The sequence below is a fragment of the Neofelis nebulosa genome, chromosome 3 (genome assembly GCF_028018385.1).
Source record: "Neofelis nebulosa isolate mNeoNeb1 chromosome 3, mNeoNeb1.pri, whole genome shotgun sequence".
Taxonomy (NCBI): domain Eukaryota; kingdom Metazoa; phylum Chordata; class Mammalia; order Carnivora; family Felidae; genus Neofelis; species Neofelis nebulosa.
The window spans coordinates 88,093,795-88,119,386 of record NC_080784.1 but is presented as its reverse complement, the minus strand read 5'-3'; the positions used below and the strand labels follow the sequence as shown (position 1 = coordinate 88,119,386).

General features: G+C 38.7%; 2 non-coding genes across 2 annotated transcripts; both read left to right on the top strand.

Annotated features, from left to right (window-relative positions):
- Positions 1–195: 195 nt before the first annotated feature.
- On the top strand, positions 196–302 carry LOC131508182 (U6 spliceosomal RNA). Its single transcript, XR_009259894.1, has one exon. It is a non-coding gene; the product is annotated as a U6 spliceosomal RNA (small nuclear RNA).
- A 13,891-nt stretch (positions 303–14,193) lies between these two features.
- On the top strand, positions 14,194–14,278 carry TRNAR-UCG (transfer RNA arginine (anticodon UCG)). Its single transcript has one exon. It is a non-coding gene; the product is annotated as a tRNA-Arg (tRNA).
- The last annotated feature ends 11,314 nt before the right edge of the window (positions 14,279–25,592 follow it).

The window sequence follows — 25,592 nt, the reverse complement described above, 5'->3', positions numbered from 1 at the left end:
GGCTCAGGTCATGATCTCATGGTTTGTGACACTGATCCCCATGTGGGGTTCTGTGTTAATAGCGTGGAGCCTGCTTGGGATTCATTCTCATTCCCTCTCTCTCTCTCTTTCTCTCTCTCTCTCTCTGTCTCTCCCTCCCTCCCTCCCAAAATAAATAAATACTAAGAAAAAGAGAAAAAGGATCTTTACAGTTCAGTGCTCACTTTGGCAGCACATATAGTAAAATCAGAGCGATGCAGGAAAGATTAGCATGGCCTCTGCATAAGGATGACATGAAAATTCATGAAGCTTCCATATTTTTTATGCTAAGCAAAATAAATCTGAGAAAGACAAATACCATATGATTTCACTTATATGTGGAATTTGAGAAACAAAATAGATGAACATAAGGGAAAGAAAAAAAAAGGAAGCAAATTATATGAGACTCTTAACTATAGAGAACAAACAGTTGCTGGAGGGAGGTGGGCAGGTGATGGGCTAAATGGGTAATGGGTATTAAGGAAGACACTTGTGTTGAGCACTGGGTGTTATATGTAAGTGATGAGTCACTAAATTCTACTCCTGAAACCAATATTGTACTATATGGTAACTAGCTACAATTTTTAAAAAATTGTTAATGTTTGTTTATTTTGAGGGAGGGAGGGACAGACAGAGACTGAGTGGGAGAGGGACAGAGACAGAGAGGGAGACACAGAATCCGAAGCAGGCTCCAGGCTCTGAGCTGTTGGCACAGAGCCTGACGCAAGGCTCAAACCCACGAACCGCGAGATCATGACCTGAGTGGAAATTGGACGCTCAACCGACTGAGCCACTCAGGTGCCCCTAACTAGAATTTAAATAAAAACTTGAAACAAAAAAGATCCTTACAGTTCAGTAAAAAGTGAGACAAAGATATATATACTCAATGACAGATGAGGAGTGCCTTGATAGATGCATAGATGGAAAACAGTGGCAGCCCAAGGGAGCAATCATTAGCAGGCTGCCTGCCTGAGGTGGATTGAGAAGGCAGGGAGCTTTCCTGGCTATTTCTTCTGTTTTCTCTGTTTATTTTCCTTCCATTCTATGTGCATGTCTATTTCCATTCTATGCCCATTTCCTGAAATATATCCAAGTGTGCTTTTGTTTACTCCCATGATATCAGTGCTGAAGAGTTCCAGGTCTCTCTACTGAACATTACCCCATATATCCATTTGCCAAATGCATATATATTCTTGGGTATACCGTGAGTCCTCCAGCTCAACAGGAGCTAAAATTGAATTTTATAGTCTTTTCCTCAAAACCTGCTCCTGCATTTTTTGGGTGCCACCATCCACTCAGTTGTCAACCCAGCAATATCTTTATTGTTTTGCTCTTCCTAATTCTCCACAGTTAGTGTTCAGCAAGTCACATTAATTATATCTGCAAGACATCTTTCAAGTGCACTCACTTCTCTTCACTTTCATGTTTATAACCCTAGTTTAATATCATCTCTTCCTGAATTACTCCAACAACTTTTATTTGGTCTCCCTGCCTCTAATCTTATCTCCTTTTAATCTATTCTCCATACTGCAACCAGAATATTATTTCTAAAATACAAATCTAATTATTTCATTCTTTGGCTTAAAATCCTTCAGAAGCTTCCCATTGCTTCTAGAATAAAATAGTTGGCAGGGCACTGCAGTCTCATATTGCCTTACTTCCAATCTCGTCATTTCATCACTGTCATCCTCTTACTTAATGTTTCCACCAGATAAACTTGCTTCCACTGGTGTTCCCTAAACCCCAGCTGCTCCACTGCTCTTCTGAGCTTACATCATTTCTGTACCCCTGCCCCCAGAGCACCCAGTACAGTGTATTAAAATGCCTAGCTGTTTGTTTCCCTGACTAGAATAATCTCCTTAGGGCAGAGACCAAGTTGTTTTATTTTTGTTTTCCGTGTGTGTGTGTGTGTGTGTGTGTGTGTGTGTGTATGTGTGTGTGTAATACAGGGGAGCCTTTAAGATGAGGTGGTCATAGGATACACAATCACCTGCCTGTGATTGAGGCTGTAATATAACTGATTTGGGCCTTCTATATGTTCTTTGAATAGCTCCATAAAAGAGAAATTAGGGGTGCCTGCATGGCTCAGTCAGTTAAGCGTCCAACTTTGGGTCAGGTCATGATCTCCAGGTTCGTGGGTTTGAGTCCTGCATCGGGCTCCGTGCTGACAGCTCAGAGCCTGGAGCCTGCTGTGGATACCGTGTCTCACTCTCTCTGCCCCTCCCCTGCTTGCACTTGTCTCTATCTCTCAAAAATAAATGACCATTAAAAAAATTTTAAAAAGAAATTAAACACCATCCGGATTATTTTATTTATTTTTCAGTTTATTTATCTATTTGGAGAGAGACAGAGTATGGGGGAGGGACAGAGAGAGCCTGACACAGGGCTCGAACTCATGAACTGTGAGATCATGACCCAAGCCAAAATTGAGAGTCAGACACTTAACCAGGTGCTCCCAGAATGTTTTAACAATATACTCAGTATTCAAAAACTAGGTAGCAATGTTGTCTCTATAGTTTACATCTAAAGGAAGATGTTGTTTAAAATTAAACTTTCTCTGTCAATGAATGGCCTGTTTTTATATTATTACATGAGGTAGTAACAGGACTATTTATTCCATTAACTACTTATACTCTGAATTTAAATATTCCCTAATATTTGTTCTCTAATAAAGTTAAGTAATTTCAATCTATAGAATAAGATATTGTGGGCCATTTTACCTTATGCAAGGTACTTACTCTTTTAACTATAATAGTGTATAACTAATTATACAAGTTCTTTTGTCTTTATCATCATGATTACCTTATATGGTCCAGAAATTAAAACACACACACACACACACACACACACACACACAGATCTTAAAACTTTACACTAATCTTTTACTCAGATTTGGCATAAAATGGTATAAAGGATGAAGTTGGTCCTCAAAGGGAAGTGCATTTTTTTAAGTTTATTTATTTATCTATTTTGAGAGAGAGAGGGAGAGAGAGAGTCCCAAGCAGGCTCGGCGCAGAGCCCAATGTGGGGCTCAATCTCAAGAACCATGAGATCATGACCTAAGCCAAAATCAAGAGTTGGTCACTTAACCGACTGACCCACCCAAGCCCCCCCCGGGAAGTGTTTTTTTTTTTTAACATAATTTTTTTGTCAAGTTAGCTAACATAGAGTATACAGTGTCCTCTTGGCTTTGGGAGTAGATTCCCATGATTCATTACTTACATACAATACCCAGTGCTTATCCCAACAAGTGCTCTCTTCAATGCCCATCACCCATTTTCCCTCCCCCTACCCCTCCCACCATCAACCTTCAGTTTTTCTTTGTATTTAAGAGAAAATAATTGCATATTTAAAATGTACAATGGGTACATGTACACACCCATGAAATTGTCAGCACCAACTAGTAAGCATATTCATCACTCCAGAAAGTTTCCTTATGCCTTTCTGTAATCCCTCTCTCCTACCCTTTCCAGGCTCCAACTAAAGCTTTCTATAGCTATAGATTAGTTTGAATTTTCTAGAGGTTTATAATAAGTGACATCATACAGTATTTACTTTTTAAAATCTGATTTCTTTCACTCAGCATAATTATTTTGAGAGTCACTTTTGTTGCACATATCAATGGTTAATTCCTTCATATTTTGAGTACTATCCCTTTAGAGATGCTGTAGAAAAACCAATGTTGAGCTTTCTCCTGTTAGAGAAGAAATTATTATGAAGCATTTGGATTTCTTTTAAACAGTTAAATGAACCTTTCTGACCAAATAAGGTTATTAGTCTGTATTAATGTTGTGCCTTGGGTACTCTTTCATTATTGCTCATGAACATTTGGTTAACTTTACAGATTATGTGGTCAAGAGGACCACATTGGCTGCTTACTGAAAACACGACCTTTGAAAGACAAAAGAAAGGGCCGCATTCCTTTCTTGTTGTACAAAGTCTTTCTCAAATAGAATATTGGCACATCATAATTAAAAAGCTGGAAATCTACATGATCAATTAATCTTCAACAAAGCAGCAAAGGGTATCCAATGGGAAAAAGACAGTCTTCATTAAAGAATGTTGGGAAAACTAGGCAGCAACATGCAGAAGAATGAGGCTGGACCACTTTCTAACACCATACACAAAAATAAACTCAAAATGGATAAAAGACCTGAAACCATAAAAATCCTAGAAGACAGCATAAACAGTAATTTGTCTGACATTAGCCATAGCATCATTTTTCTGGATATGTCTCCTGAGACAGAGGAAATAAAAACAAAAATAAACTATTGAGACTACATCAAAATAAAAAGCTTCTGCACAGCGAAGGAAACAGACAAAAGTAAAAGACAACTTACTGAATGGGAAAATATTTTTTCAAACAACATATCCAATAAAGGTTTAGTATCCAAAATATACAAAGAACTAATACAACTTAACACCCAAAAACCAAATAATCCAATTAAAAAATGGGCAGAAGGCATGAACACATATTTCCCCAAAGAATACATGGCTAACAGACACATGGAAAGATGCTCAATATCAGGGAAATACAAATCAAAACTATAATGAGATATCACACCTGTGAGAATGGCTAAAACCAATAACACAAGAAACAACAAGCATTGGCAAGGATGTGGAGAAAAAGGAATCCTCTTGAATTGGTGGAAATGCAAAGTGGTGCAGCCACTGTAGAAAAGAGTATGGAGGTTCCTCAAAAAGATAAAAATAGAAGTACCTTATGATCCAGTAATCACACTACTGGGTATCTACCCCAAAAATTCAAAAACACTAATTCAAAGGGATACATGCATTCCTATGTTTATAGTAGCATTATTTACAATAGCAAATTATAAAAGCAGTCCCAGTGTCCATTGGTTGATGAATGGATAAAGAAGCTGTGGTAAGTATATATATAAATGGAATATTATTCAACCACGAAAAAGAGCAAAATCTTGCCATTTGCAACAGCATGGATGGAGCTAGAGACTATAATACTAAGCGAAATAAGTCTGTCAGAGAAACACAAATACAATATGATTTCATCCATATGTGGAATTTAAGAAATAAATGAGCAAAGGGAAAAAAGACTAACCAAGAAACAGACTCTTAACTACAGAGAACAAACTGATTATTACCAGAGGGACTCCATGCTGGGCGTGAAACGTACTTAGAAAAAAATTTTGAAAAGGCAAATAATAAAATGAAATGATCCATTAAAAAAAGCTGGAAAACTTTTACATTTATCTATGCACAAACAAATAAAAGATTTTCACCATTCTATAAACATTCCTATGCTTTCCCATGCCAAGCCTTTTCTCATACTTCCTATTCTTCTGAAATATTCTTTCCTCTATTACCAACTAAGCCAGTTCTGCCCATTTTTTAAGATTTTTCTCAGCTAAGTAGAATTTCTTTTTTCTCTGATCTTTCATAGCACATTCCATCTTTCTTGTAGCCATTTTTATATGTGTGTTATCTTAAACTTTGAATATTTACCTTATTGTTTTTACTGTTACAGTTGAGCCTTGAACAAACACAGGTTTGAACTGTGCATGTCCACTTATATGCAAAATTTAAAAAATTTTTTTAAATGTTTATTTTATTTTTGAGAGAGAGAGACAGAGCACAAGTGGGGGAGGAGCAGAGAGAGAGGGAGACACAGAATCCGAGGCAGGTTCCAGGCTCTGAGATGTCAGCACAGAGCCCGACACTTGGCTCAAACCCACGAACAGTGAGGTCATGACCTGAGCCAAAATCATGAGTCAGACGCTTAACTGATTGAGCCACCCAGGCACCCCTACAGATTTTTTATAGTACAAGAGTATAAATGTATTTTCTCTTCCTCATGATTTTCTTCTTTTCTCTAGCTTACTTTACTGTTAGAATACAGCATATAATCCATGACATACAAAATATATGTTAACAAACTATGTTATCATTAAGGCTTCCTGTCAACATTGTAGGCTATTAGTAGTTATGTTTTGGGGGAGTCAAAAGTTACATCTGGAGTTTCGACTGTGTCGGGGCTGGCACTCCTAACCTCCATGTTGTTCAAGGTGAGAAGCTTTTTAAGGTTAGAAGTCGAGTTTATTCGTCTTTAAATACACCTGCCATGGTGTATACTAAATGCCTTGTACATAGTCGGTATTTAATAAATATTTGTTGCATGAGTGAATGAATCTACCAGTAAGAAGCAGGAAAATTGTAAGTAGTTCCATGATTTGACTACTTGAGAATAGTGTTAAGATTTCAAAGGGAGCATTCATCGAACACTTAAATACGTTTGGAGCCATGTGAGCTTTACACATGGCCCCACCAAAATTAGAAAATCAGGATTGTTACCATGATTCTGTGCTCTACCATGTTCTAGGCTTGTAGTCTAAATATGAGAATGGGCGCTTTTGATATGTGAGGGGCATGTAAGATAAAAGAAATTCATCCAACATGAAATGGATCTTCATGCTTGGCACACACATCTGACATTAGTGGCATAGTCTGGCCTCATCTTACCTCTGCAATCCGATTTCCCACAATTCCTCTAGGCAAAACTCTCTTCCAGCCAAACTGACTCATAGACCAACCTGTAAAATCTAAGCTTTTGCTCATTCCATTAATGTAGCATGGAATTCACCCTATAATTCCCATTCCTTTCCATAGCCCAACATATTTTTCACTTTCTTTGTGAAGCACCCCTTGCCACAGTGATTGATGCCCCCTTGCTAGAAGTTCAACTCCTATCTTACTATTCACATGAGAACATCTGATGTTTGTGACAACTCAAATTTGTTTTTAGTTCTTGATTTACTTGGCATTTTTATTTATAGAGAGATCTTTGCTCCCAAACTGGGTTGGGACCTGGGACCATGTATTTTTCTTATATTCTTCACTACCCTGACCATAAAGCCTTGCACAAAGGAAAGCTCACTGAATATTTACTTATCTATCTACTTATTCATTTATTTTTTTTAAAAAATTTTTTTTTTCAATGTTTTTTATTTATTTTTGGGACAGAGAGACACAGAGCATGAACGGGGGAGGGGCAGAGAGAGGGAGACACAGAATTGGAAACAGGCTCCAGGCTCCGAGCTGTCAGCACAGAGCCCGACGCGGGGCTCGAACTCACAGACGCGAGATCGTGACCTGGCTGAAGTCGGACGCTTAACCGACTGCGCCACCCAGGCGCCCCTTATTCATTTATTTTTGATGTTGATTTATTTTTGAGACAGAGTGCAAGCAGGAGAGGGGCAGAGAGAGAGGGAGAAAGAGGATCTGAAGTGGGCTCTGCGCTGACAGCAGAGAGCTCAATGTGGGGCTCGTGAACACCTCACACCCCTCATGTGTGAAACTCATGAACCTGAGATCATGACCTGAGCCGAAGGTGGAATGCTTAACTGATTGAAGCAACCAGGTGACCCTCACTGAATATTTATTAAATGAATGAGTTTTATCTCAACTAGAAATATGTTATGAACACTTTATATATGCCCTTAATTTGATTAGCACAAGGTGGATAATTTCCATAATCAAATCAGCCTGTAAGGTAACAAAGAATTTGTATTTCCATATGACTTGACATGATTTTTACATATGACCAGCTAATGGATTGCTTCAAGTAATAGTATATTATGTCAGACAACAGGAATAATGTGGCTAAAATGCAGGTTCAGGAACTCTGTTTTAGAAGTTTATCCACTGGTAATAAAGCTAGGGGAGATTAGTTCACACAAATGTCTGAATAAATTAGACTGCCAGCTTAAATGTATTAACTTACCACAAGAAAGGTCATCATACAGAGTGACTAATCCTCTTTAAACAAGTCTTAGGTCAGAAAATGTCTCAGTGAGCCAGATTAAGAGACCAGAAAGTGCTCAATAAAAATCACCAGATATTTCAATTTGCATTTTGAACTATAGGAGCCTTACTGCTGGAGCCTAACAGCTGGAAAGTCTAACAGTTTGCATCAGGTTAGAAATTAGATAAATTATAAAAGAAAAAGCTAATGATTTTTATCATTTGCCACAAAGTCCTGGGCCATTAGAAATTAAATCAAGATATGAGTACTGCTCTAGGTCAGACATTTAATTGATAAGACCCCACCCCTACCTGCAGTAGCTGTATCTCATGGGCAATGGATCTTACAGCCTAGAGGAAACCCGGTGTTTGGTAAGAAGCAGTATCAGTAGCCTATGTAGTGTTTCTGAGGTCTCCAAGGTACAGGTGCCACTTGTTTTGTACTTTCGTTTTGAATTTGGTAGTTGTGAGACAAATTCAGAGGCTATGGTTAGGTCCAGTGACATTTTTAAAGCAATTCATGGTTATAGGATCTTTCCAAAATAAACATCTTTACTGCTGTTTTCAAATCCTTTTAGAAACTCTAATTCTTCTATTATGTAATAGCCAATACTTGGAAATGGTCGAAACTAAATTCAAATCTCAGGAACCTGATGAATTACAGCCTAGCGTTCCAAAAGAATAATCAATCCAGTATGGTTAACATAACCACCCCAGGTGGTGGTAGAAAAGGTAGTCTTCTCAAGGGAAAGCAGAAGGCTTTCTGTTTAAAGCCAGGAGGTAGAAGGAGTATTTTGTTACAAGGATGAGAATATAGGTGAGTTTGTTTCAAATAGGCTGGAGTGCCAGAGGGCCCAGGGAAAAAGAGCAAGAAGGGTCTGGTAGGATTGCAGAGCAGAATGGGAGAGGAGGACCACCTGGAGAGTCTTGTATTGGGGAGGGGCTGAGCATGATAGGGAAGTGAGGATTCACTGGCCCTACAGGTCTCAGGTCTCAGGGAAATCCTTTGCAATGAGGTTTGAGAACTGGCCCAAGCAAAGGCCTAGGAGGCATCAGGATTTTGAGGAAGGAAACGGTTGGCAACTTGGTCTGGAGGTACATTCCTTTCCACCCTAGCTGGTGTTAGAGACATAATGCTATTAGCAATCTTTATTCAAGTTTCTTTCATTTACTCAACATGTATTGATTGACCGTCTCTTATGTGCCGGGCACTGTGCTAGACTCCAGGGATGGTGTTACAAGACATGGGTATGGCCTCAGTCCACAGGAAGCATAAAACACAATGTGAGATATAGGCCCGTTGCTGTGGTCTGAATGTGTTCCATGTGAATTCACATGTTGAAATCCTAACCCTCAAGGCTGATAGATTACGAAGAGAAACCTTTGAGAGGTTATTAGCTCATGAGAGTAGAGGCCTCATGAATGGGATTAGTGCTCTTACAAAAGAGGCTGAAGAGAGAACTTGCTTACCCTTTTCACCATGTGGGGTTCCAAAGAGAAGGCTGCAACCCAAAAGAGGGCCATCACCCACCCCCGGCACTGGCACCCTGCCATCAGACTTCCAGGCTCCAGAACTGTTAGGAATAAATGTCTGTTGTTTATACCCACTGCTCCCTCTCCCCCCGCCCAGTCTGCGATGTTTTATGGTAGCCCAAATGGACTAAGAAAAAAAAGAAATAGAAGACAATTATATTGTATATGATGATAGGAGAAGTGCAGGGTGTAATGCAAATATGGGCAATTGGGGTGGGACACATAACCCAGATTTAGGAAGGTCTGGGAATCCCTCATGGAGGGGGTGCTGGATGAGCTGAGACCTAAGGTGTAAGTGTGAATTAGCTAGATGAGGAGGGGGACAAAGAACAAGGGAAGAGGAAGTAAGATTATTTTAGGCAGAGAACAGCATGTGCAAAGTCCCAGAGACAAGAGAAAAAAAGGCTGAGACACTGAAAGAAGCTTGTTCCTGTCTTGTGGAGTGGTTGTGAGATTTAGCTGTGTCTGGCACAGAATAAGTGTCCCATAAATATCAGAAATTATTACCGTGCCTAGAGCGTAGAATTGAGGGTGGGTGAGAAATAAGGCTACACAAGTAAGCAGAAACCAAAGTGGAAGTCCTGTAAGCTATGACACCAGGCATTTAGACTCAATCCAGGAGTCATTGGCAAACCACTCACAGATTGTCAATAGTAAGGGAGATTTCATGCATTTGCAAATGATGGGCTGAGACTAGCAGCAGGGAGACAAGGCAGAAGATTGATTTAATTGTGGCCTGAATAAGATAGGGGCAGTGAAGATGGAGAAACATGGATGGATCTCAAGAGATATTTAGAAGGTAGCTATGTTAGTTTTCCCAGGACTACATAACAAATTACCACACTCTTATACATTCAAGACAACAGAAATTTGTTCTTTCAAAGTTTCGGGGGCCAGAGGCTGCAGTCAAGGTGTTGATAGGGCTGGCAGTCCTTGGTGTTCCTTGGACTGGAGCAGCATCACTCCAGGAGCTCACTGCACCATCACAGGGGCCTGCACAAGGCCTTTCCCCCTCTGTCTGGGTCTCAATTCTCCCTTTCCTTCCACCTATTCTTTCTCATATAAGGATACCAGTCATATGATCTTGTCTGAGATCCCTAACTTAATCACATTGCAAAGATCCTATTTGCAAATAAGGTCATAGTTACCAGGGGGTTAGGACTTAGATGTATTTTTTGAGGGAGGGACACAATTTAATCCAATATAGTAGAATTAATGGGACATGATGATTAGCTGGACTGGGAGTGGGAGGAGCTGAAGGAGAAGGAGAAACCAAGAAAAAAATCCATGAACACCTGGTTAAGTGATGGCACCATTCACTAAAAAATAAGTAACAATGGAGGAGAAATAAGTTTGGAGAAGGAAGATGACATCTTTATTTTGGGGCACTTGTAGAAATCCAAGTGGGAATCAAGCAAGCACTAGGTCATGCAATCTGTGAGTCCAGCAGAGGGGGATGTGGGCTGGGCACACGGATTTGGGTGGTAATTGAAGCTATGGACATGGGAAAGATCGCCAAGGGAGATTTTGTAGAATAAGAAGAACCCAGATCAGAAAGTGAGTTACACAAACTTTAAGGGAAGGGACAAGAAGGGTAGCAATCGGGGAAGTAGGAGAAAAACAATAAAAGAAGTACGTCTTGGAAAAATTTAGGGAGGAAAATTACCAAAGCAGGAGTAAGGTGTTTCTAAGGACTTTTGGAGAAACTAGAATGAATGAGAGGTGATGCAATGCAAAGATGGTAAAGAAGTACAGTAAAACCTTGGATCACGAGTAACTTGTTCTGTGAGTGTTCCACAAAATGAGCAAACATTTCTAATAAATTTTAACTTGATAAATGAGCAATGTCTTGCAATACAAGTAGTACATGACACCGAATGTCACATGATCACAACTGAGCCAATGGTTCTTGAAATTCGCTTTGATATAGGAGTCCTTTGGATTACAAGCATGTTTCCAGAACAAATTATATTTGCAAACCAAGGTTTTACTGTATTTCAGAAAGTTTGACTTTAAAAAGCAGGAGAGAGAGATGGGCAGCTGACTCGAGATGCAGACAGAGGAATTTTTTTCTTCTTTTCAGTTTTATTTAAAATGGGAGAGACTTATGAAAAGGCTAAGTCAAGATCTTTAAGGAGGCAGGACATATGGGAGACAATCTCAGACAGGAAAAATCATCATCTCTTCTTCTTAAAGGGAGGAAGAGGGGAAAGGAAGACTCTAGAAGCAGATGTTATGATCCTTAATTTTAGAGATAAGAAAAAGTTTAAATGAAAATGTAATTTAATAATTTACTCAAGCCATACGTAACGTGTGATAGCTAATATGTGAATTTTAACTCAAGACTGTCTAGCACCTAAGGTATTTTCATGCTTGCACTGTCCTCTAAAAATATAAAGCTGGAAAATAAAGAAAATAACACTTTTACAATATTTGTATACATTTCTAAAAATGTTTTTATTTTTGAGACAGAGAGAGACAGAGCATGAGCAGGGGAGGGGCAAAGAGAGAGAGGGAGACACAGAATCTGAAGCAGGCTCCAGGTTCTGAGCTGTCAGCACAGAGCCCGACATGGGGCTCGAACTCACAGACCGTGAGATCATGAGACCTGAGCTGAAGTAGGATGCTTAAACGACTAAGTCACCCAGCTGCCCCTTTGTATACATTTTAAAATTTAATTTATTTTCAAGCAAGATGGTACCTGAGAAAAAGCTTTAATTAGATGATAATTCAAAGATATGCCTTCATTTTGGGAGCAATTCTGAAAGACTTTCTGGGTTTCCATAGGGTTTCAGAGGGTAAAGCCACTAGTTGTTTCAGATTTCTAATTTCACTTCCAATAGATTTACCCCTAGCACAGGATTTACATTTATTAGCACTTACACCATTTGGTTTTGAGGCACAAGGATAGAGATGCAAAGTCAGAGACTATTGTCCCGAGAATTTGGGCAAGAGCTAAGAGAGAGAGAGGGGGGTGGGGGTAGTTCATGAATAAGTGCATGTAGTGATGTTAACTCTAAGCTCTGGGATCAAAAAACTTAAGCAGGGAGCATAGCATAAAACTGGAGCAGGGGAACCCAAGTAAACCTATCCATAGTCCCAAGTCTCTGACAGAAGAGTCTCTACTATCTGGAGCCTGGAACAACTCAAAGTAAGTCTGTTTTTACCTGGACGGGATTCTTACAAGGCATGGGGGGTAAAGTTATTTCGCTTCCCTCTCAGTAAATGTTTATACTTTTTTTCCAACCATGAGGAACATGACATTGGGGATATGCCAAGAATTGTCACCAAAAGCAGTGCAGGAAGAGGGGTTGGCATACAGTACGATGGCACAACAGAGAAGGTTCAGGAGAGGGAGGTGGACCTCACAATGCCTGGCTCTGCCCTGCCTGTGCAAACTTGGGTAAGTCACTTACCTTCTCTGAGCTTCAGGATCCTCATATGTTAGATGGGGATAAATGTGAGTAAAAATAGGATCTACCTCATAGGTTCCTATGAGAATAAGATGAGATAATCCATATAAAGTACTTAGAAAAAAGGGCTCAACAAATGTTTGTTACTATTAATAAGTTTTACCAACAGTGTGACTTCAGTCAAGTGGCTTAAATTTTTTGCTTTTATTTCCTTAGCTATAAAATGATGAATAGAACTAGGTGATACTATAGATTTCTTTACAATTTTAGAATTATGATGTTGCGTGTATTATTTCTTAAGGTGATAGCAAAGAAATAAGAAACTTCTCTGTGGTAGCCACCAGGTGGCAACAGTGAAGAACTTAACTGTCATCCCATTTTGGGGGAACTAAACTAGTTTTTCAGTATACAAACTCAAAAAACAAACAAAACCTGTTTAATAATCCTTAATTCTTATTTCAAGGGAGCTACTTTTAATATTTTGATGTATAACCTTCCATCCAGGTTATTTCTCCACCTATATATGTAAATTATTACTTAAAAATTTTACATAAATGAAGATACTACTAGATACACTGTTTTATAATCAGCTTAAAAAACAAACAAACATAGAAATATATGGTGAATACCTTCCATAGCAATTAATGTAGTTCTACATAATTCTCAAAGCTTCCATGGTATTCCACAGGTATTTGTTTAAGCCATGATTGGTTTGAACCATTCTCTACTTGTGAAACACCGATTGTTCCTGTTGTTTTGGCATTACACACACTGCTTTAATAAACAGTTTTGCCATATTGTCTATTTCTCAGGAAAAAATTCTAGCAATGGTACATCTGGGCTAAAGGGTATATCCTTTCCTTTCTTTTTTTTTTTTTAAAGCTTTTGATATATACCACCAATTTGTCTTTTCCTACATTTTTGTGTCTGGTAGAGCAAGGTCCCTTATCAGTACCTTTCTTCAGAATTTAATTCACTGTTCTACAGCATTTATTCTTCCTGATGACATTTAAAATCTTTTTGTCAAGTCTTCTTCCCCCTTTCCCCTAAAACTTTAGGGTTTTGATTGATACTGTGTTAACTTCATAGATTAACTTAGGGGGAATTCTTACAATATGGTTTTCCATTCAACAACATGGTATACTTCTTTATTTATTCAGTTCTTTTGTCAGTAAAATTTGAATGTTATTTACTTTTGGATATCTTATTTTTTTTTGTTATTTATAATTATGATCTTTTCCTGTATTTTTCAAATGGCTTTTGCTATCTGTAGAAATATTATTGTGGTTTTATAATTGGTCTCATTACTGAACTTATTTGATTGTCCTAATATTCTTCAATGTTTCCATTCACTCATTCTATAAATATTTATTGGGTACTTACAGTGTGCCAGGCACTATTCTGGGTCCTGGAAATAAGTAAAAAAATCTGTTCTTAAGATCTTTATAGGGGCGCCTGGGTGGCTCAGTCGGTTGAGCATCTGACTTCGGCTCAGGTCATGATCTCGTGGTTCATGGGTTCGAGCCCCATGTCGGGCTCTGTGTGGGCTCAGGGCCTGGATTCTGTCTCCCTCTCTCTCTGTGCCTCCCCATGTCATGCTCTATCTCTGTCAAAAATAAATAAAACATTAAAAAAGTTGAAAAAGAAAAAAGATCTTTCTACTCTCCCGAAAGGAAATACTAAACAAATAAACATATGACAGGGTGATAAGTGCTAAGAAGTTGGGGGAAGCATAATAAGGGATAGAAAGTGACCGTGAAAAATACTATTTCAGATAATGTGTTCAAATAAGCACCCTCTGAGAAGTTCGAGTCTGAGGAAAGACCTAAAATGATGTTGCTTTTCTTGGGTTTTGCAGGTAGATATTTTATATCATCATGCTCTTTCTCATCTAGGATGAGATTTCCATGTAGGATTTCCATGTCCCTGGAGGATAGTCCAGCAGCAAGACCAAGGATTTAGTCTATAAAGGGAGCCTCCAAGGTTCCCAAAGTTCCTGGATTTAAATAATGGCTCCACAGATCCTTTCAGCCAAAATCCCAACTGGATTTTAGAGGCACAGACTTCAGTGTGCTCCTGGTAAGTCTGCTCCCTCCACACTCCCGCCACCCCATCACGTCTTCCTACTTTATCAGTATAAACTGCCTAAGAGAACAATCCCAAGGGACTAAATTACATCTACAAACTGCTTAAAGAACAATCTCAACAAGCTGTAATTATACCTCCCTTAAAAAAATGAGATATAACCCCATCATATCTCATATGTCTATTTACCTCTTTTTTAAAGTTTTATTTCTTTATTTTGAGGTGGGAGCAGAGAGAGGAGAGAGAGAATCCCAAGCAGGATCCGCATCGTCACAGCACAGAGCCCAACATGGGGCTCGATCCCACCAAACGTTGAGATCATGACTGGAGCCGAAATCAAGAGTCAGACGCTTAACCGACTGAGCACCCAGGCACCCCCTATTTGCCTCTTTTAACAGGTCAAGTTCATATGCAGATTCTTTTTTCTTTTTAAGTTTATTATTTATTATTTTTTTTTTTTTGAGAGAGAGAGAGAGAGCAGGGGAGGGGTAGAGAGAGAGAGAACCCCAAGCAGGCTCTGTACTCTCAGCACAGAGCCCAATGTGGGGCTCGAACCCCCGAATTGCGAGATCATGATGTGAGCTGAAATCAAAAGTCAGTGTCCTAAGCAACTGACCCACCCAGGGGTCCCCACATACAGATTCTTAATCCCACAGTGCTTTGCTCTAATCTAGCCTAACTTCCCATTTCTTTTAATCTATTTGATTCTTCCATTGTGCTGAGATCAAATTCCCTGTATCTTTAACGTTTTTTTAAACATTCCCTGTATCCTCTTACTCTAACCAAAAACTCAGCCATTTCCTGAAAACATGGCTTCCTCTGCAATACTTTCAAGTTATGTGTGGGTTTTAGTCCCTCACTCCCCTAACCAAAGGGCCTACAGATGAGCGAGGTGTCTTGCTTTCTCCCTATTGGCAATTCCACACCTTCTCTCTTTCTTTCTAAAATCCTGTACCCTTAGGCATGTACCATTATGCTACATCATTCATTCTCTCTTCTTCAGTCATCTGCTGCCCTGGTAGTCCTTCGCTCTTATCACAAAAGAGTTCAACATGTGATGTCCTGTCCTTCTCTCCACTGCTACTCCTGTCATTATTCTTGACATCAACAGTCCATCCAGTACCTGATCTATGGCCCTACATGATCTGGCCTCTGCCTACTTTAACTTGATTCTGCCACTCTTAAGACAGAAACGGGAGTGTCTGAGAGTGTATTCTTCTAGTGAGCTAGCAGGTTAGCCTGCCATAGTTTCATACATATTTACTGACAGAAGTCACCAAACTCCTGGGCTAGGGGCATAGAAGATTAGTTATTCACAGCAAATAGCATTTATAGCAATATCTTGTGTCAATTCTTTATGCCCCAATTCCCGCAGGTGATAGGATGAGGGCCAGATGTACATGCAGTGGGTTGCATTACAGGAGAATAATTCTGAATTTGGGAGTCTTTAAGCTTTTCTCAAGGCTGCTGGTTACTGGATCATTCCTCCCTCAGGAGAGATTACTCACTATCTTGAAATGTAAGCAAATTCCCTCTAGAGGAGAAGAGAAAGGCATTTCTAGATTTATTATTCTGGAATGTAATAAACACTGTGGGGTGTTTTGTTTTTTTGTTTCTTTTTGGTAGATATTTATATTTGTATGCCCTTTCCTACCCACAGAATGCTACTCTAAACCTACCCAGGTTGATTGTCTGCTAATATAAAAACATCAATATTCTTGACAGAATTTAAACAAGACCTTGAGTCTCAAAATAGCATATTCAAAATGTCCAGGATACAATCCACAATTATTATGCATACTAAGAACCAGAAAAATCACAATTTACATGGGGAAAAAAGACGCCAACATTGAGAGGATTGAGAGATGATAGAATTATGTGAGAAAAGGCCTTAAAGCAGTTATTTGTTGGGAGATGATTTTCCATTCATCTCTTGTATTTCCACAAGTCTTTTGGGCAAAGGCATTAACAGGTTTTTTCCTGGATTATCTTTTCAGGGATGGTTGTACTTTAAATATCCTTGGAAGACAGATAATATCTTCCTGTGAGGACAAGGGTGAATTTGTTTGCTGTCCAGGATAAAAAAGATCATCTCTTTTCATGGCACAGTCGGATAGGTTTGCTAGCCTCTTATTAACAGGTTGGAGTTTCCCATAGAGTTCCTTTCTTATAACGCAACTCACTTCATGTACAGGATCACCTTGTCCTCTGTGGGAACTGGGGCTTAGGAATCTAGCATAAATGTTGAAATTCTGCTTCCTGCTACTGCTATGGCTAATAGATTCTTCTTTGTTTCTGACCCAGGAGACTCATGTCTTCTGCCGTTATCCATGAAACTATGGTGGCTTAACTTATTAATTTGCAAGTTAAGGTAAAACCTCAGACCTTCAAAGTTCTTGACTATTATAAAAAATTCTCTTATAAGCAATAAAATGCACTTTTGAAACCAGTGGAAAAATAGAAAGTATCAGCAAAGAAATGGAAAATACAATGAAAAGCCAGGTCGTTATTTTAGAATTGAAAACTATAGTAGCCAAAAATTTAAGAATTCAATGTATACTCTCATTAGCAGAGTGGATATGACAGAGAAAAGCATCAGTGAACTTGCAAATAAATCAATAGAAATTATCCAATCTGAACAACAGAGAGAAAAAAATACTGGCTAAACAGTGAATAGAATCTGAGGGACTTGTGGGACAATAATAAAAGGTGCTGAAAATTTTTGAATAAATATTCAGATTTGACAAAAGACATAAATATAGATTCAAGAAGTTCAACAAAGCCCAAACACGATGATCACAAAGAAATCTCTGCCCAAATATATCATAATTGAAATGCTGAAAAATAAAGACAAAGTCTTGAAAGCAGCCAGAGAACAATGTATTATCTGCAGGGTAACAATTTGACTACAGATTGCTTACCAGGAACCATGCAATCCAGCAGAAAGTGGCACAACATTTTTAAAGTGCTGAAAGAAAATAATGGTCAACACGTAACAGCATAATCCAGTGAAAATATCTTCCAGAAATTCAGAAATTCAGAAATTTAGACCTGTTCTAAAAAAATTGCTATGGGAAATTCTTCAGACAGAAGTTAAGTATCCTGGAAGGAAACTTGAAACACCAGCAATGAAGGAAGAGCACCAGAAATGGTAAATTGCCTGTAGAAGTACAGTAGAGAATTCTCCTCCTGAGTTCTCGAAAATATGTTTGACGTTGAAAGCGAAAGCTACAACAGTGTTTCAGGGAGTTTTCCACACACGTCGGTGTAATTGATGACAACTCTAACATAAAGAGGAGAGGGTGTGTGGGCCTCTTGAAATGTAAAAATTCTACATTTCACTTGAAATGTAAAAATACATGTATTGATTCTAAGTAGGTTTTAAAATTTTAAATACATGTATTTGCATTCCTCGAACTTTGTTTTTGCCTCAGGGTCTTTGTGGTTCCCTTTGCCTGCAAAACCATTACCCCATATATACACATCACTTGCTACCTCACCTCATTTGTGTCTCTGCTTAGATACCAGTTTCTCAAATAAGTCTTCCCTTACCACCCATATAAGATAACCACCTCTTCCAGGCATGCTGTCACTTCTTATCTTGCTTTGTTTTTCTTCTTTCATTTATCATTAACCAAAATTGCACTATATTCTTGTTAAAATGTTTCTCTTTTCCTCTAGCAAACAGGTATTCCATGAAGGCAATGGTTTGCCTCACTGTCTTCAGTATACTCAGTGCCTAGGCCAGTGTACTGGTTTTTCATTTGCTTAATCTATCAAAACTGAGAAGGTTGCATGGAAATTCGCCACCCTCTGTAGTTTTTTTTTTTTTTTTTTTCTGTACGTATTCCAAGCCCATTTTTATTAGTTATGAACAGGTTTAGAATTATTTTATCTTAGGGTGCATGGGTGACTCTTGATTAAGTGTCCGACTCTTGATTTCAGCTTGGGTCATGATCCTGGGGTCATGGGATCAAGCCTTGCATCGGGCTCCATGCTGAGTGTGGAGCCTGCTTGAGTTGGTTGAGATTCCCTCTCTCTCTCTCTCTCTGCCCCTCTCCCAGTTTCAGCGTACTCTCTCTCTCTCTAAAATAAAAAAATAGGGGTGCCTAGGTGGCTCAGTCAGTTGAGTGTTCGATTTCAGCTCAGGTCATGAGCTCATGTTCATGGGTTCGAGCCCCATGTTGGGCTCTGTGTTTACAGTTCAGAGCCTGGAACCTGCTTTGGATTTTGTGACTCCCTCTCTCTCTGCCCTCCCTTGCTCGTGCTCTCTGTCTCTCAAAAAAACGTTAAAAAAAATTTTTTTAATAAAATGAAAAAATAAAAAAATAAGGAATTATTTTATCTTCCTGGTGAACAAAACCTTTTTTAAAAAAATTAATGATCCTTTCCATTTCTTTTTTAAAAAAATATTTTTCTTCTTTTTTTAAAGTTTATGTATTATTTTGAGAGGGAAGGGTAGGGAGTGAGGAGGGACAGAGGGGGAGAGAGAGAATCCCAAGCAGGCTCTGCACTGTCAGTGTGGAGGAGCCTCATGCAGGGCTCGAACCCAAGAACCGTGAGATCGTGACCTGAGCAAAGTCAGTCACTTAACCAACTGAGCCACACAGGCACCCCTCATTGTTCTTTTTTTTTTTTTTTTTTTTTTTAGTTTATTTATTTTGAGAGAGAAAGAGAGACAGTAAGAGAGACAGCATGCAAGAGCAGGAGAGGCAGAGAGAGAGAGAGAGACAAAGAGAGAGACTCTGCAATGTCAGTGTAGAGCCTGATGTGGGGCTTGAACTCATGAACCATGAGATCATAACCTGAGTTGAAAACCAAGAGTCAGGGGCACCTGGGTGGCGCAGTCGGTTAAGGGTCCGACTTCAGCCAGGTCACGATCTCGCGGTCCGTGAGTTCGAGCCCCGCGTCAGGGTCTGGGCTGATGGCTCGGAGCCTGGAGCCTGTTTCCGATTCTGTGTCTCCCTCTCTCTCTGCCCCTCCCCCGTTCATGTTCTGTCTCTCTCTGTCCCCAAAAAAAAAAAAAAAAAAACATTGAAAAAAAAAAAAAGAAAACCAAGAGTCAGATGCTTAACTGACTAAGCCATCCAGGCGCCCCTGTGATTTTAATTGCTGGGTTTTTTTGGCAAGTGGCTTTCTCTCTGGCTGCTTTTAAGATATTTTTTGTGTGTGTGTGTGAGTTTTTCAATTTCTTTACAGTGTGTTATGTATTTCTTTTTATTTATCCTGTTTTGGTTATGTTGTGATTCTTGAACCCCTAGGTACATGTTTTTCATCATTACTGCAAAAGTCATGGTACTATTTCTTTAAATATTGCCTCGTATAACAGTGGTTACCAGTGGGAGGTAGGAGACAGGGCTTGACTGACAAGGAACATGAGAGAACTTTCTGGGGTGATGGATATGTTGTATTTTTTGATAGGAGTTTGTGTTACACCAGTATATGCACTTGTAAAAACTCAGTGAATGGTGCATTTAAGATTTGTACATTTTATTGTACATAAATTGTACCTGGGGGGGGGGCATCTGGGTGGCTCACTTGGCTGAGCATCTGAACCTTGATTTTGGCTCAGGTCATGATCCTAAGGTTGTGAGATCAAGCCCTGCATCCAGCTCCACACTGAGTGCAGAGCCTGTTTGAGATTTCTTCTCTCTCTCCCTCTGCCCCTCTTCCCCCCCCCCCTCAAATTAAAAATAAACAAACAAATAAATTTTACCTAGGGGAAAAAACCTATAAAGCAATTTGAACACTAGTTAATGGTAAACATAGTGAAATCTTTAAGTATGACATCTGCCAACTTACCTAAAATGGATAAAAAAACATAATGCATGGGGGGCCTGGGTAGTTCAGTCAGTTTAGCCCTGGACTTTAGCTCAGGTCATGATCTCATGGTTCCTGGGTTCAAGTCCTGCATCAGGAGCTCAGAGCCTGGAGCCTGCTTCAGATTCTGTGTCTCCCTCTCACTCTGCCTCTCCCCTGCTTGCACTCTCTTTCTCTCAAAAATAAACATATATATATATATATATATATATATATATATATATATATATATATATATATAAAATGCATTGATGGATGGGTAGGAGAATGGGTAAATGATGTAGTTTATGAAACAGAATGTTAATTCTAGAATGTAGATGCTGGATATAAATATTTGCTGTACAATTTCTCCACTTTTCTGTATGTTTGAAGTTTTACAGAATTTGGGGGGAAAATATTGTTTGTCTTTTATTCTATCCTCCTTAGATTCCAATTAGTTATGTGATAGACTCTCTCATCCAAGTTTCCGTTTTTTAAAATATCTCTTCCGTATTTTTAGTTCCTTGTCTCTCTATAGTATATTCTAGATTATTTCTTCGGGTATATCTTCTCATTTATTAATTCTCTCTTTATCTGTATCTAATTTGCTCTCTAACCTTTCTATTGAGTTTTGTCATTTTGACAACTGTATTTTTAATGTCTAGAAAGTCTCTCCTCTCCTACATGCCTCCCAGCATACCTGTTCATTCTTGGTAGTCTCTTGCTCATCTTTGTGATTACATCTTATACTTTTTGAAACATTTGGAACATAGATATTCTGTACTCTGTCAATTCCACCATCTATGGCCTTGGAGTTACATATCTACTGAATGTTATTCCTGCAGATACTCATAATAGTTTGGCTTCTTGGTGCTTGGAGTTCTTTGATTGTGAGCTTATTGCTTCACCTTAATTTTGAAAGTCTTCTTGACCTAAGTTGGGATGTTTTCTTCCAGAGAGGTTTTGTTTCTTTTTCTGCTCATAGCCAGAGAACAACACAGACTTCAAATTAATTCAAAATGAGCACCTCCTATGTATGGCTTTTCCACTTGGTAGCTAGTTTAGGACTCTGTATCTGGATTCCAGTTGTTATAGACACATGTTCTTCTATCTGCTTGCTGATCAGCCTGGGCTAAGGGTTTGTGTGTATGTGATAGTAGTGGGAATTCCTTGGGATATTCTCAATCTCTTGGGGACCAATAATGCCTCATAGAGCATTCTCATGCAGATTATAGCTGTTTGGCAGGAGGGTCCCTCAAAGAACCTTACTAGCCATACTTCTGGAAAATGTCTGATATTCTTTACTAGTATCCTTCAATTCCTAATTTACCAGATTTTTAAATTGGATATGGATGTTAAACTTTAAATCAGATATCTTTTTGGCATCTGTAAAGACAATGACAGATTTTTCTTCTCTAAGCAGTTTATTAAGAATTGTTCTATCTCCTAGATTCATTGCTTGCTCTAAAACTGGAACTAAGCTCTTTAAACATTTTTCCTTTGCCAGCTGGCACGGTGTTAAGCTATGTCAGTAGAGGGTGCTGGTAAGAATTTTCCTTCCTTGTTCTTGCTTGCTTGGCTGTCACTTGCAATACACATAGCTTCTCTGGCACCCCCTATCCTTTGCCTGGCTCCTGCAGTATGGGCAATTTGTCCAGTACCCAGCAGCTTCCCCAGGCCCATCTTCAAGTTTTGTAGCAGAGTGGCTTCTGCAAGATACCTACCCATGAACAGCTTTCTCTGGCACCCTAGCAGGTGGACTTTCAGCAAGTTCCAAAGGGTGGATTACCAGCATGTTTCACTGGCACAGTACCATAGCAAATTCTCTAACAGTCATTAAGCCAGGGTCTTTTCCGCTATAACAAGGTCTAGATCTCAGCCTGGAGCTGGGATCAGCAGGTGTGTATGTGTTCTTTGGGGAGTCTATCTTAGCCCTAGGGGTAGTTAACTACTTCTTATATCTGATATCCCTACAATATTTAAGAGTTCTCTTTATCTTCTACTAGTTAAATCCCTTATCTCAAACCCACTGCAGTTAATAATTATTGAACATTACATGGCCAAATTACTATGTAGTTTCTATTTCCTGACTGAACCCTAATACAATTTTCATCTATTTTTAAATTTATTGTGAGTTAAAAGAAAAAAAATCTCCCAGTTTGTGGCCTACCTTGGTGAATGTTCCATGTGCATTTTGAAATAAATGTGTAGTCTGCCATGGTTTGATGTAATTCTAAATACCAATTAGGTCAGATTGGTTGATAATATTGTTCAAGTCCTCTTTATCATTACTGATTTTTAAAATCTACCCGTTTATCAAATACTGAGAAGGAAATGTTGAAATCCAGCTATAATTGTGGATTTGTCTATTATTCTTTTCCATCTTGTCAGTTTTTAGTTCATGTAATTTTAAGCTTTGTTGTTGTATCTTCTTGATGAATTGACCTTTCTATATTATGAAGTGTCCCTCTTTATCTCTTGTCCTGAAGATGGGCCAAATTCCTTTTCCTGAACTCAACTTTATCTGGTATTAGTGTAGATATTCCAGCTTTATTCTGTTTGTATATCTTTTTCCATCATTTTACTTTGAACTTATCTGTGTCTTTATGTTGATGATGCCTTTTTTCTTCTGTAGTCAGTAGTACATAATTAGGCCTTGCTTTTGTATTTATTTTTAATCATAGTGTTTAGACCATTTACAATTAATTTAATTTTTGATATATTGTTTTCTATTTGCCCAATCTACATTTTGTTTATTTTTCCTTTTGTCTTCTTTTGGACTAATTTGTGGTATTCCATTTTTTAAAAAATTAAAAAAAAATTTTTTTTAACGTTTATTCATTTTTATAATGAGAGACAGAGAAAGACAGAGCATGAGTGGGGAAGGGGCAGAGAGAGGGAGACACAAAACCTGAAGCAGGCTCCAGGCTCCTAGCTGTCAGCACAGAACCTGACATGGGGCTCAAACTCATGAACCATGAGATCATGATCTGAGCTGAAGTCAGACGCTCAACCAACTGAGCCACCCAGGCGCCCCTGTGGTATTCCATTTTAATTTCTCTGCTGGCTACTTAGCTATGCTTATTTGTTTTATTATTTTAGCTTTTGTTCTAAGTTTTACCATATGAATCTTTAATTTATCACAATCTACCTCCAAGTACTATCATACTACAACACATATAATGTAAGATATACAGTGGAACCTTGAACAATGCAGAGTTAGAGGTGACAACCCCCTTCTTCTCTGGTACTCTGTTAAATAATTTCCACAAATTGGGTCTTTTTGTTAACCATAGTATCATTTGCAACTCATATAGTGCCTTTCTCTCATGTGGTAGGTGCTCAATCAAATATTTTTATGAGAACATGGAGTTATACATTGTATTCTTTTATATTTAAAATTCCCTTTGGGGACATCTGGCTGGCTCAGTCAGCAGAGCATGTGACTCTTGATCTCTGGGTTGTGAGTTCAAGCCCGACATTGGGAGTAGAGCTTACTTAAAATAAAATTCCCTTTGAATCTGAGTTTAATTCCTTTTTCCTTCCTAACATCTTCTCTCTGGTTTAAAAACCTTTGCTATTTTTATTTTGCCGTATTTATTTTATTGATCATTGCGAAGAACCAGCCCTTTCCTTTTTTGATCTGTTTTGTGTTTCTGGATTTAATTCTAAAACTCAGTAAGCTAACCTATAAAATTATAATGGCAATTTACTATTTAGGTACTAAAGTTAAATTCTGCTACTTATACTGTAATATCTTTTTTATGATATTACATAAATATCATGGTAATCTGGTGGAGGCCAATAAGACCAATGCTGTACTTCTCTGGGGAATTAGAGTTCTGTCTTTAAGAGAGAGATGACTCATACTATCAGTCAGGATGTACAGGTAATCAGAATTGTGAGAAGGGCCCTTATATAGGCCATGCTTTTCCATGAGTGGGGAGGGGGCACAATTTTGCCCCCCAAGGGCTTTTGGTAATGTCTAGAGATTTAGGTTGTTACAACTAGGAATGGAATACCACTGGCATGTAGTTGGTACTAGCCAGAGATGCTGCTAAACATCCCACAATGCACAGGTCAGCTTCCCGTAACAAAGAATTACCTGGCTCAAAATGTCAACAGTGCCAAGACTGAAAGCCCTTAACTAGGCAAGCAAGAAAACTATCCTTTGTCCTCTGTGCTCAGGCCTGAACTGAAGAGTGAAACTGTCTAGGAGGTATTCCTTGGTTAAGATCAGTTTAAGAGTGGCCTCTGCCACAGGGAGGTGACATCTCTGTAGCAAAACAAAACAATGCTGAAGACTACCCTTATTTTATGTTTCTTCTTTTTCTTCGTTGTCCTCTTTTTTTTTTTTTTTTTTTAAGTAGGCCTTCACGCCCAGGATGGAGCCCAACATGGGACTTGAACTCACAATCTTGAGATCAAGACCTGAGCTCAGATCAAGAGTTGGACGCTTAACCCACTGAGCCACTCAGGTTCCCCTTATTTTATGTTTCTAATACTCATTCAGTTTTTTCTATTAGAAAAGTATTTTTAAATATATATCTAAACAAATACCCTAAATAAATTATAAATCTATAAATCAAAATAAATACCCTAAACCATTTATAATGTTCAAGATGAAGTTGGACTGTTAAAGATTCAAATTTAGTCTCTTCTCAGCTATGTAGCAAAGTATTAAGAAAAAGTTACATCCTTCTACTTTGAGGTCAGGTGGTCGTGACAGCAAGGAGTGAAGAATTCCAAGGACAAAATGAATTCTCAGAAAATACGGCTGCAAATCCATCCACTCTTCCCAATAGTAGAATCTCCAAGTATCAAACCTGGAAGGTCTGGGATTATTCACTTAAGAGTGGTATATACCTCAGTCACACAGAGTCTCTCAAACTGCAGGCTGAAAATGCAAAACTCCTGATAACAATGTCAAGTGTCTATAGTATTTTCTTCTGTTTAAGTAGTATTGAA